Here is a 12,884-nt window from a genome sequence, read left to right on the forward strand (position 1 = left end):
CTCCCAAACCCTCCTTGTCAAATCAAGTAAAATGAAAATTCGTAAAGAAATTTGTTATAGTAAGATATATCTTAAATGGAGAAGTTTTCATTGCCTAGGAATTTCCTAGCTTCATAAACCCCCCTACCCCTGAATATAAGTACCTCCCAAAGAAAAACATGACAAATTTAAATTTGGTTCAAAAACTATTGAATAAAACTTGAATATTTAAAATCTTTATGTCAGGAGCTTTCAAATGAGGTGTCGCATTACTATATTCAATTATATTTTATCTTTACTGTTACAGAGGTAGTCTAGAGGTAGGCCAAATGAGGTCTTTCATTTTTTGTCAAAGCTTATGAAACAGCACATCATTTGAAAGCTATCCTTCTTCTGAACATGTTCCTAGCGTTGTTTTCTACATTAAACCTAAAAGGGCCACACATACACTCTTTTGCCTCCCATCTCCCCTTTCCTCTCAAACCCTCCATGTCAAAACAAGAAAACTGAAAGTTCGTAAAAAGATTTGTTGTAGTAACATGCATTTTAAATGGAGAAGTCTTCCTCTCCTATGAATGTTCTAGCTCCATAAACCATCGTACCCCTGAATATAACTACCTCCCAAAGAAAAACATGTCACATTTATATTTGGTTTAAAAACTGTTGCATAAGGCTTAGATATTTAAAATCCTTATGTCAGGTGCTGTCAAATGATGGATTACATGACTATATTCAAGTATATTTTATTTTTCATTGTTATTGAGGTTGTCTAAAGGTACACCAAATGAGGGTTTTTGCTTTTTGTCAAAGCTTGTCGAACAGCACATCATTTGAAAGCTACCTTTTTCTGGACATGTTTCTAGTGTGTTTTTACGAAAAAAATAAAAAATGGCCACAACAATACACTTTTTCCTCCCCTCTCCTGTTTACTCTCAAAACCACCCAGTCGAAAAAATAAAACTGCAAGTTTGTAAAAATATTTTTTATAGTAAAATACATCTTAAATGGAGAAGTGTTCCTTGCCTAGGAATGTCCTAGCTCCATAAACCACCCGACCCCTGAATATAAGTACCTCCCAAAGAAAAACATGGCAAATTTAAATTTGGTTTAAAAACTGTTGCATATGACTTAGATATTTCAAATCCTTATGTCAGGAGCTTTCAAATGAGGTGTCACATGATTATATTCAATTATATGTTATTTTTTATTGTTATGGAGGTAGTCTAAAGGTAGACCAAATGAGGGTTTTTGCTTTTTGTCAAAGATTATCGAACAGCACATCATTTAAAAGATACCTTTTTCTGAACATGTGTTTAGTGTGGTTTTACGAAAAAAATAAAAAATGGCCGCAAAATTACTCTTTTGCCTACCCACACCTTTTTACACTCTAACCCAACAATTCGAAAAAATAAAAAAGAAATTTTTTAAAAAGATTTGTTGTAGTAACATACGTTTTAAATGGATAAGTCTTACTCGCCTAGGAATGTCCTAGCTCCATAAGCCATCGTACTCCTGAATATAAGTATCTCCCAAAGAAAAACATGTATAATTTATATTTAGTTTAAAAACTGTTGCATAAGACTTCGCTATTTAATATCTTCATTTCAGGAGCTGTCAAATGAGGTATTACATGATTCTATTCAATTATATTTTATTTTTTATTGTTATTGAGGTTGTCTAAATGTAAACCAAATGAGGGTTTTTTGCTTTTTGTCAAAGATTATCAAACAGCACATCATTTGAAATCTACCCTTCTTCTGGACATCTGTTTAGTGTGGTTTTACGAAAAAAATATAAAATGGCCACACAACAACACGTTTTAAACCCCACACCTATTTACACTCAAAACCACCAAGTCGAAGAAATCAAACAGAAAGTTTTTAAAAATATTTTTTGTAGTAAAATACGTCTTAAATGGAGAAGTTTTCCTCGCCTAGGAATGTCCTAGCTCCAAAAGCCAACGTACCCCTCAATATACGAAACTCCCAAAGAAAAACATGTCTCATTTATATTTAGTTTGAAAACTGTTGAATAAGGCTTCGGTATTTCAAATCTTTATGTCAGGAGCTGTCAAATGAGGTATCACATGACTCTATTCAATTATATTTTATTTTTCATTGTTATTGAGGTTGTCTAAATGTAAACCAAATGAGGGTTTTTGCTTTTTGTCAAAGCTTGTCAAATAGCACATCATTTGAAATTTACCTTCTTCTGGACATGTTTTTAGTGTGGTTTTACGAAACAAATATAAAATGGCCGCACCATTACACAATTGCCTACCAACTCCTTTTTACTAACTAACCCACCAAGTCGAAAAAAGCAAACAGAAAGTTTTTAAAAATATTTTTTATATTAAAATGCATCTTAAATGGATAAGTTTTCATCGCCTAGGAATGTACTAACTCCATAAGCCACCGTAACCCTGAATATAATTACCTCCCAAATAAAAAATTGTCACATTTAAATTTAGTTTTAAAACTGTTGCATAATACTTAGATATTTAAAATCTTTATGTCAGGGGCTGTCAAATGAGGTATTGCATGATTATATTCAATTATATGTTATTTTTTATTGTTATTTAGGTTGTCTAAATGTACACCAAATGAGGGTTTTTGCTTTTTGTCAAAGATTGTCAAACAGCACATCATTTGAAAGCTACCTTTTTCTGAACATGTGTCTAGTGTGGTTTTACGAAACAAAAATAAAAGGGCCACACCACTACTCAATTGCCTACCCACTCCTTTTTCCACTCAAACCCACCAATTCGAAAAAATAAAACAGAAAGTTTGTAAAAAGATTTTTTGTATTAACATGCATCTTAAATGGATAAGTTTTACTCGCCTAGGATCGTCCTAGCTCCAAAAGCCACCCGACTCCTGAATATAAGTATCTCCCAAAGAAAAACATGGCAAATTTAAATGTAGTTTAAAAACTGTTGCATATGACTTCGATATTTCAAATCTTTATGTCAGGAGCTGTCAAATGAGGTATTACATGAATCTATTCAATTATATTTTATTTTTTATTGTTATGGAGGTTGTCTAAATGTACACCAAATGAGGGTTTTTGCTTTTTGTCAAAGCTTGTCGAATAGCACATCATTTGAAATCTACCTTTTTCTGGACATGTTTTTAGTGTGGTTTTACGACACAAATATAAAAGGGCCGCACAAAACCTCTTTTGCATACCATCGCCTTTTTACACTCACAACCACCCAGTCGAAAAAATCAAAATGAAAGTTTGTAAAAATATTTTTTGTATTAACATGCATTTTAAATGGAGAAGTGTTACTCGCCTAGGAATGTTCTAGCTCCAAAAACTACCCTACCCCTTACTATAAGTACCTCCCCAAGAAAAACATGGCAAATTTAAATTTGGTTTAAAAACTGTTGCATATGACTTCGATATTTCAAATCTTCATGTCAGGAGCTGTCAAATGAGGTATTACATGACTATATTCAATTATATTTTATTTTTTATTGTTATTGAGGTTGTCTAAATGTAGACCAACTGAGGGTTTTTTGCTTTTTGTCCAAGCTTGTCAAATAGTACATCATTTGAAAGCTACCCTTTTTCTGGACATGTGTTTAGTGTGGTTTTACGAAACAACTATAAAATGGCAGCAAAAATACTCTTTTGCATACCCACTCCTGTTTACTCTCTACCCCACCATGTCGAAACAAGAAAAATGAAAGTTTGTAAAAATATTTTTTGTAGTAACATGCGTTTTAAATGGAGAAGTTTTACTCGCCTAGGAACGTCCTAGCTCCAAGAACTATCGTACTCCTGAATATAAGTATCTCCCCAAGAAAAACATGGCAAATTTATATGTTGTTTGAAAACTGTTGCATATGACTTCGATATTTCAAATCCTTATGTCAGGAGCTTTCAAATGAGGTATCACATGACTATATTCAATTATATGTTATTTTTTATTGTTATTGAGGTTGTCTAAAGGTAGACCAAATGAGGGTTTTTGCTTTTTGTCCAAGATTGTCAAACAGCACATCATTTGAAAGTTACCCTTTTTCTGAACATCTGTTTAGTGTGGTTTTAAGAAAAAAATCTAAAAGGGCAGCACAAAGACTCTATTGCCTACCAACTCCTTTTTACTCTCAAAACCACCAAGTCGAAAAAAGCAAACAGAAAGTTTGTAAAAAGATTTTTTGTATTAAATTGCATCTTAAATTGATAAGTCTTCCTCGCCTAGGAATGTCCTAGCTCCAAAAGCCACCGGACCCCTGAATATAAGTACCTCCCAAAGAAAAACATGGCAAATTTAAATTTGGTTTGAAAACTGTTGCATATGACTTCGATATTTAAAATCTTTATGTCAGGGGCTGTCAAATGAGGTATCACATGATTATATTCAATTATATGTTATTTTTAATTGTTATGGAGGTTGTCTAAAGGTAGACCAAATGAGGGTTTTTGCTTTTTGTCAAAGCTTGTCAAATAGCACATCATTTGAAAGTTACCTTTTTCTGGACATGTTTCTAGTGTCGTTTTACGAAACAAATATAAAATGGCCGCACAAAACCTCTTTTGCCTCCCATCTCCCTTTTCCTCTCAAACCCTCCATGTCAAAACAAGAAAAATGAAAATTCGTAAAGAGATTCGTTATAGTAAGATATATCTTAAATAGAGAAGTTTTCATTGCCAAGGAATGCCCTACCTCCATAAACCCTCTACCCCCTGAATTTCAGTACCTCCCAAAGAAAAACATGGCAAATTAAAATTTGGTTCAAAAACTACTGGATAAGACTTGGATATTTAAAATCTTTAGGCCACGAGCTTTCAAATGAGATGTTGCATGACTATATTCAATTACATTTTATTTTTCTGTTATGGAGGTAGTCTAGAGGTAGGCCAAATGAGGGTGTTTCATTTTTTGTCAAAGCTTATCAAACAGCACATCATTTGAAAGCTATCCTTCTTCTGAACATGTTCCTAGCGTTGTTTTCTGACATTAATCCTAAAAGGGCCACACAAATCCACTTTTGCCTCACGTCTCCCTTTTCCTCTCAAACCCTCCATGTCAAAACAAGAAAACTGAAAGTTTGTAAAAAGATTTGTTATAGTAACATACATTTTAAATGGAGAAGTTTTCCTTGCCTAGGAATGTCCTAGCTCCATAAACCATCCTACCCCTAAATATAAGTACCTCCCAAAGAAAAACATGGCAAATTTAAATTTGGATCAAAAACTATTGGATAAGACTTGGATATTTAAAATCTTTATATCAGGAGTTTTCAAATGAGGTGTCGCATGACTATATTCAATTATATTTTATCTTTACTATTACAGAGGTAGTCTAGAGGTAGGCCGAATGAGGTCTTTCATTTTTTGTCACAGCTTATGAAACAGCACATCATTTGAAAGCTATCCTTTTAGATATGTTTCTAGCGTTTTTTTCTACATTAAACCTAAAAGAGCCACATCATTTGAAAGCTATCCTTATTTTAAATATGTTTCTAGCGTTTTTTTTCTACATTAAACCTAAAAGGGCCACACAAATCTTCTTTTGACATCCATCTCCCCTTTCCTCTCAAACCCTCCATGTCAAAACAAGAAAAATGAAAATTCATAAAGATATTTGTTATAGTAAGATATTAATAAAAAACAAGTTTTTTAAACTGAAAGTAAGGAGCAGCATTTAAACTTATAACAAGCAGAAATTATTCCGTATGTGAAAGGGGCTGTGCCCGCCGACCTTTCTCGCTCGTTGCGCTAAAGTTTTCTAGTTCTTTAAAAAATTTATTTTTGAGACAAGAGACAAACTTTAGCGTAAAGAGCGCGGCGTTGCGGCGGGGACAGCCCCTATCATACTCGGAGTAATTTCTGTTCGTTTTAAGTTTTAATGTCGCTCCTTACTTTCAGTTTAAAAAACTTGTTTTTTTTGTTTGATTTCTGATCGTTTTTTAGTTAATGCAGCTTTTTTTTTTGGCTCACCGTCTTTGAATAATTAAACAAAATTTGCATAAAAATTTTACTCTTATTTTGCTAAATGGCTGTCTTTAAATTTGGTTCTGACGTAATTTACAAATTAGCGTACGTAACGAACTTCTATATTCGTATATTTTTCTTCTGGCAAAAAATACAAAGTTGCAGGTTTTTGCAGATATGAGCTTGAAACCAATGTAATAGGGTTTTCTGATACGCTGAATATGATGGTGTGATTTTCATTAAAATTCTTTCACTTGTAGGGGATGTTTCCCCCCTCTTTAAAAATCAGGTAAATTTTCTCAGGCTCGTAGCGTTTGATGAGTAATACTAAACTTAATAAAATTTATATATTTAGAATCAGCATTATAAGCCCATTCTTTTGATACATTTATTTAAGCCAAAATTCCTTTTTTAAAAGTTCAGATTACTTTTGATCCATATCGCTTGTTTTTTTTATTGTTTTTTTTTTATTTCGTATATGTTATTACTTATATTAGGAGGTTATCCTCCTAGTAATTAACACGCTCTTTAAGTTCAAAGTTAAAAAAAATTTAATTAAAAAAATCATGAATAAATAAGGCCGTTTAATTAGAATATATAGCTCTTTTGAAAGCACTAAAAAAAACTGTAGCGTAAAGAGCGAGGTATTGACTTGGGGGAGAACCTCCATATATACATAATAATTTCTGTTTGTTTGAAGTTCTAATGTTGCCTCTTATTTTCAGTTGAAAAAACTTTCGTCTGATCGTTTTTTAAATATTGCTTGGAAAACCGGCGCCCCCTTCATAGAAATGTCCCGTACCCCAACGAAACAGCCTCCACGGAAATATTTTCCCTCTTAATCCCCTCCTCCAGCCCCCCCCCCAACAGAAAAAAATCCTTCCTAAAAATGTCTGTATACTTCCCAATAACCAATACTATATGTAATTAATGGGCAAAGTTCATAACTTGCACCCCTTTCCCTGGGAACTGTGGGGATTAAGTCATCCTAAAAGACATATTTATTAGATTGTCGACTATGTTGAATAAAATGGCTATCTCGAAATTTTAATTGGGTCACTTTGAGAAAACAATGAGCGAGGGAGGCGGCCTAGTTGCCCTCCATTTTTTTGGTCACTTAAAAAGGGCACTAGAACTTTTACTTTCCGTTCCATTGAACCCTCCTACGATATTCTAGGACCACTGGGTCAATACGATTACCCCTGGGGAAAAAAAACAACTAAACAAGCATCCGTGATCTTTCTTCTGGCAAAAAATGGAAAATTCCACATTTTTGTATAGGAGCTTGAAACCTCTGCAATAGGGTTCTCTGATACGCTGAATATGATGGTGTTAATTTCATTAATGCTCCATTACTTTTAGGGGTCTTCCTCCTTTTTTTCAAAAATCAGCCAAACTTTCTCAGGCGCGTAACTTTTGATGGATAAGATTAATTTTTATGAAACCAGAATTAAAATTGAAATTTGAAATCAAAATTAAAATCTGATTCTTTTGATGTATCTATTGGTATCAAAATTCCGTTTTTTAGAGTTTCGGTTACCATTGAGCCGGGTCGCTCCTTACTTACAGTTTGTTACCACGAACTGTTTGATATCTTAAATAGAGAAGTTTTCATTGCCCAGGAATTACCTAGCTCCATCAACCCACGTCCCCGGAATATAAGTAACACCCAAAGAAAAACATGGCAAATTCAAATTTGGTTAAAAAAACTATTGGGTAATACTTGGATATTTAAAATACTTTTGTCAGGAGCTTTCAAATGAGGTTTTGCATGACTTTATTCAAGTATGTTTAATTTTTACTGTTATGGAGGTACTCTAGAGGTAGACCACATGAGGTTTTTCCTTTTCTGTCAAAGCTTATCAAACAGCACATCATTTGAAAGCTATCTTTCTCCTGAACATGTTTCAAGCGTTGTTTTCTACATCAAACCAAAAAGGGCCACACAAATCCTATTTTGACTCCACTTTCACCTTTCCTCTCAAACCCTCAATGTTAAAATAAGAAAAATGAAAACTTGTAAAAAGATTCTTTTTAGTAATATATGTCTTAAATGGAGAAGCTTTCCTTGCCTAGGAATGTCTTAGCTCTATAATCCCTTCTACCTTTGAATTTAAGTACCTTCCAAAGAAAAACATGACAAGCCCAAATTTGGTTAAAAAACTATTGGATAAGACTTGGATATTTAAAATTTCTTTTGTGAAGAGCTATCAAAGGGTGCTGCATAACAATCATCAGAGAGATCTTCAATGGCTCATTAAAACGTAGATTGAATATGCTAGTGCCTTTTTTAAGTGACCGAAAACATTGGAGGGCAACTAGCCCCTCATCCCAAAGTCGTCCTATAACAATTTGTTCAACATAGTTCAAAGGTCCAATAAATATGGTTTTGATGATGATATGACCCTCCATAGTCGCTGAGAAAGGGCTGTATGTGGTATCGGGCGTATCGGTATCGCAATATCGGTATCGGGCATATTGGTATCACATATATCGTATCGGTCATATCGGTATCCAGTGTTTTATTTTCAGTCATTTTCTAGGCTCATTTTTCAAAGCATGTCCCGGGAAGGAAATATATCAGAAGTTTTCAAATGAGGTGTCACGTGGCTATTTAAAAACTAAAAAATGCCATTATTGTATTAAGCCCAGCTTAGATTTAGCCCAAACAAGTTTTTTTTAGTGTCAAGTTGTCAAATAGCACATCATTAGAAAGCTCTCGTTCTAAATTTATTTATAGCATTATTTTCTAAATCACACCTTAAAGGGCCACACAAAACCTATTTAGTCTCTCACATCCGCTGTCCTCTCAATCATTCCTTCACACCGAGATAAATGAAAATTCGTAAAGATTCTAAGTAAAGAATCTACCTAAGCTGAATATACCTGCTAGATATTTAACTTAGGGCATGCAACTCAAGGCTAATTGCCTTTCAGTTAGCGTAAGATTTAAAGGATATTCAAGACGCAAGATTAAAAAAATATTCCTCCCTTCCGATTAATCCGGAAGGGAGGAAAAGGAAAGAAAAGAATGAAAATCTAAAATGTGGTAGTGTTGTCATTTCAGCTTATTTGATTCATATATAAAAGTATGTTTATTTTATGCAATGTAAAATTAAGCTGAAGTTAGCCTATATTGTAAAGTATTTGGGATAAATTTGAGACGCCTTTTCCTGGTCTCTTGTTAGCAGAGTTTGTTATATATATTTCAACCCGAGCTTGGTACCGGGGGGGGGGCTTTAGGGACTAAAGGTATTCGTAAGAAAGGGATTATTCGCAGGCCGGTCGAACAGCCAATAGCTGGGACTTCCGATTCTAGAGAGTTGGGGCCAAGTGTGTACTTTTAAAAGGCATTCCATCTTTCGCCTTCGTCTTAGTTGTTTGTTCTTCTGCTACTTTATTTTCTCTGTATGTGTATTCTCACGTCATTAAACAAAGACCATATACCGAATTGTATTGAATATATTTGAGAAGTTACGTAAAACGGGAAATAAGCCAAAATAAAATGAAAAAAAAAAAGAACTACACCGAAGTTTACAAAACTGTGCGTTTTTATTATTGGGGGGGGGGATAGATGATTTTATATTTATGGCTTTGTATTATAATTATAACTAAATAAAGTTTGTTATTTCATATTTTAAAGTGGCCACCGTAAGCGGGGACTTCCTGCAGCTGGAGGATGTCCTATGCGGGAGAGCATTTTTTAACATGGTATAGAAGTAGGACTTTAATAATGTGAAGACTATTCTTCGGCTGCTACCCTTATTTAAATTAAAGTTGAGTGTTGATTTAGTTTTTTGTAAATGATTCATTATTTTTATTATTATTATTTGCATGACTAAGAGGAGATAAGGTGGAAGGAAATTAAAAATTGAAAAAATTTATTCAAAAGAAAGATGTTCAATGGAATTATAAATATACAAGCTTATTGACAAGTGTTATAGTGTAGTGAAGCAAAATAGATAATTTTTTGTGCTAGTGAAACTTGTGAACCAAATTCGCCTCCTGTATTTGATTATTCAAATCGTTGAGTCCGGTTTTATTTCACATCCAATCCTTAATAGTTTAATTTTCTATTTAGAATTACATTTTATTTTATCTAATATTCAGTATCGCCTGATTTGGAAGTGTCCAAAGTTAAATGTGACTCAAACTTGATATCTCATCTCTTTGCTTTAGGAACAATAAAAGCTGGAAATTGGTGGTTACGAGATATATCCCGCCTGTCATAAATTAGCCTCTTGAATGTGCGAAATTTGAAGCTAACAAAATCTTTGTTAGAATGACAGAATGACAAAAGTGATACTCAAATAAAGAGCATTATATATCAAGTTTATAGGTTAGAAAGTTGGAATCACGACTTGCATCTGTTTCCAAGTATCGATTTAAGGTATAAAAACAAATTAAAGAAGGGAACATAAGATTTTTATTCAAACACAAAAGTAAATACACAAGCTTGACAGTTGACACATAGGGTCCATGCCTGGTTGCATCTTTCAGAGTGGCAGATAATTCACAACTGTGACAAAAACACCTTAAACTAGCTCATCAGACAAGAAAAAAAAATAATACAAATTTCTCTCTTAAGGATCAGAATTCACTAAAAAACGATAAAATATCAAATTCAGAAAATTCAAAGAGATTTATCATAATTTGTTGTTTTTTATAAATCATAAAATAAAAAGAAGAAGATTGTGAATGGAATGTAAAGTGCTTCATTAAATGAAACCCAAACAGAAATAAAGCTAAATCATAATTCAACCGTAAGATGTTACCAACAATTAAATTGCTATCAATAAATAAATAAAACGAACAGGAATTACACTAATCAATCAAGTCAAACTTAACAACGAACATATACTACTACAAAACAAGTTGGGCTAGCCCCCTTGTGCTTTCTAACGACCAAAAAGCTGTTTGCTCTACATTCAAAATAATTTTCATTTCAAGCAGTTTTTATTTTACCTACAAAGTATTTACAAAAAAGAAAGTAAATCTCTAAATAACCAACATTACTGACATGAACTAATGAATATAATTCGAAAATTTAATATACTTGGATAATTTTGGAAAGCATCAGTAATGAAGAATAAATTACCTTATTTTAAAATGTATTTTGACTTAAAGAAAGGCCAAAAGACGAGTCAAGGGATTGAAACTACTCCCATCCCAAAACAAATCATTCATAACGTCCAGATCATAACAAGGTAAACCTTCAGGTGAAAAAAGTGATGTTAAAGTTCAAGAAATAAAGAATAATAAGAGCACATTTCAGACATATCAAAGAGACTTCCAAGGCGTATATCATTCGTCTAAAGAGAACAAAACATTTCTCCTCCCGGATTCCTTGAGTGTTTTGCAAAAGGCTCTTTCCGAGAACACTAAATCAATGCAGTCACATTTTCATCTTTTCTTGGAGCAAGAAGCAAGAACAAAAACTAATAGTGTAGCAACAGCACAACTGCAATTATTTTTCTCGAAGACGAAAAAGCCCGATAGCATTGACTACATGCAAAGACTATTTTGGCTTCCTTTTTGCCTTGTCTTGTTTACAGAATTCCAGATTAGTTTAGCTGCTTCAGAGATAAAACAAAATTGACCCTTCATTTTGATGCTGCTGGGGGTATTATATGGAAAATTGGTAATCCTAACAAAAGGGAATACCTAAATGCGTTAGTTTCTTCCGGTGGTAAGAAAGGAATGTCTCCGTGTTCATATTTTGAAGCAGTCTCGGAACGACACGATACAGGCTCGATTTCGACTATTTTGCAAGACGGTAACTATGCTATTCGCCAAAAAACACAAATAAGGATTCCATTCATAGTAATTGATTTTTTGGGTAGTAATATATGCAGTTCTTTGAGATTTTAACGATCATAGCCTGGACCAATATTTAGATTGGTTTATCGATATGGTAACTTCTGGCAACACAGGAAGAGGAAAAAAAAACTGATTATCTGTAGAGCTCATATGATAAAATCTATACAAACGTTCTGTGCTGCAGTACATTCAGAATCTTTGATTTCAGAGTTTGTGGTATTCAGTAGTGTGAGGGTGATGCAGCAGCATTTGCTGTAGTCCTTAATTAGACGATGGAAATATTCAGAAACTCTGTTCACAGAGACATACATAACAGAGAGAGTGAGGATTGCCGTCTCTGAATTAAAAGAGATAATAAATACAACCCCTTCGTTAGAAAATATAGTGAAAGAGGAGCCAAAAGGTGAATATTCACATCCTGAATAATTTTCAAGAACCATGGAGTGACAGGATAATAACCTCTTTTCCTGGTGTTTTGCTTCAAAAAAGTGGACAGACCACACAGAAAATTTTCAGTCAAATGAACCGAAACTATCAAACAAATATTGTAATTTGAAAATATTGCACAGGTTGGAATAGCTGATTGACGTTCCGTGCTCATTAACAGCCGCCCTTCTTCTTCCAGATGAGAAAAATAAATTAACTAATTCTTCCCTAGAAGTTTTTTTCAAAATAATGCAGAGATATGAGGTAATTTTAGTGTCAATTGATTCCATTGATTCTGTGAAACAATTTACCAAAATGCCATACGAACTACCACAATAAGAAAAGCTTTTAGTGAAGATCCATATTTTCAACCAGATGATATTATTTAAACATAAGGGGAAGATACGAATTTAGATACTGATAATATCGAAATTGAGAGAAAACCCCATGGAAAATGCATATATCAGCCAACTAACGAGAACAGTTAAAATGCCACTGAAAAACATGAATGTTTTCCATCATCCGAAAATGTCAAAGAAGTTTGGAAAAAGAAAAGTAGCCTTACACTCGCTAATTTCCGTTCGAAATACTACAATGCTTTCCATGTTTCTCCTATGAAGGAGTATAGCTGACGGTGATTTCTAATATAATTCCAAACAAAAGCCAGACATCTGATTCTTGAAATTTAACAAACCTTATGTTGATTATGAAGA

General features: G+C 33.5%; 1 protein-coding gene across 5 annotated transcripts in view; it reads left to right on the forward strand.

Annotated features, from left to right (window-relative positions):
- Positions 1 to 12,884, forward strand: part of LOC148953286 (uncharacterized) — a 148,876-nt gene that overhangs the window by 6,021 nt on the left and 129,971 nt on the right. The window lies entirely within an intron of this gene.

Source organism: Artemia sp. Qi Xiang Cuo, chromosome 4, assembly GCF_049724085.1.
Source record: "Artemia sp. Qi Xiang Cuo chromosome 4, ASM4972408v1, whole genome shotgun sequence".
In the NCBI taxonomy this organism is placed as follows: Eukaryota; Metazoa; Arthropoda; class Branchiopoda; order Anostraca; family Artemiidae; genus Artemia; species Artemia sp. Qi Xiang Cuo.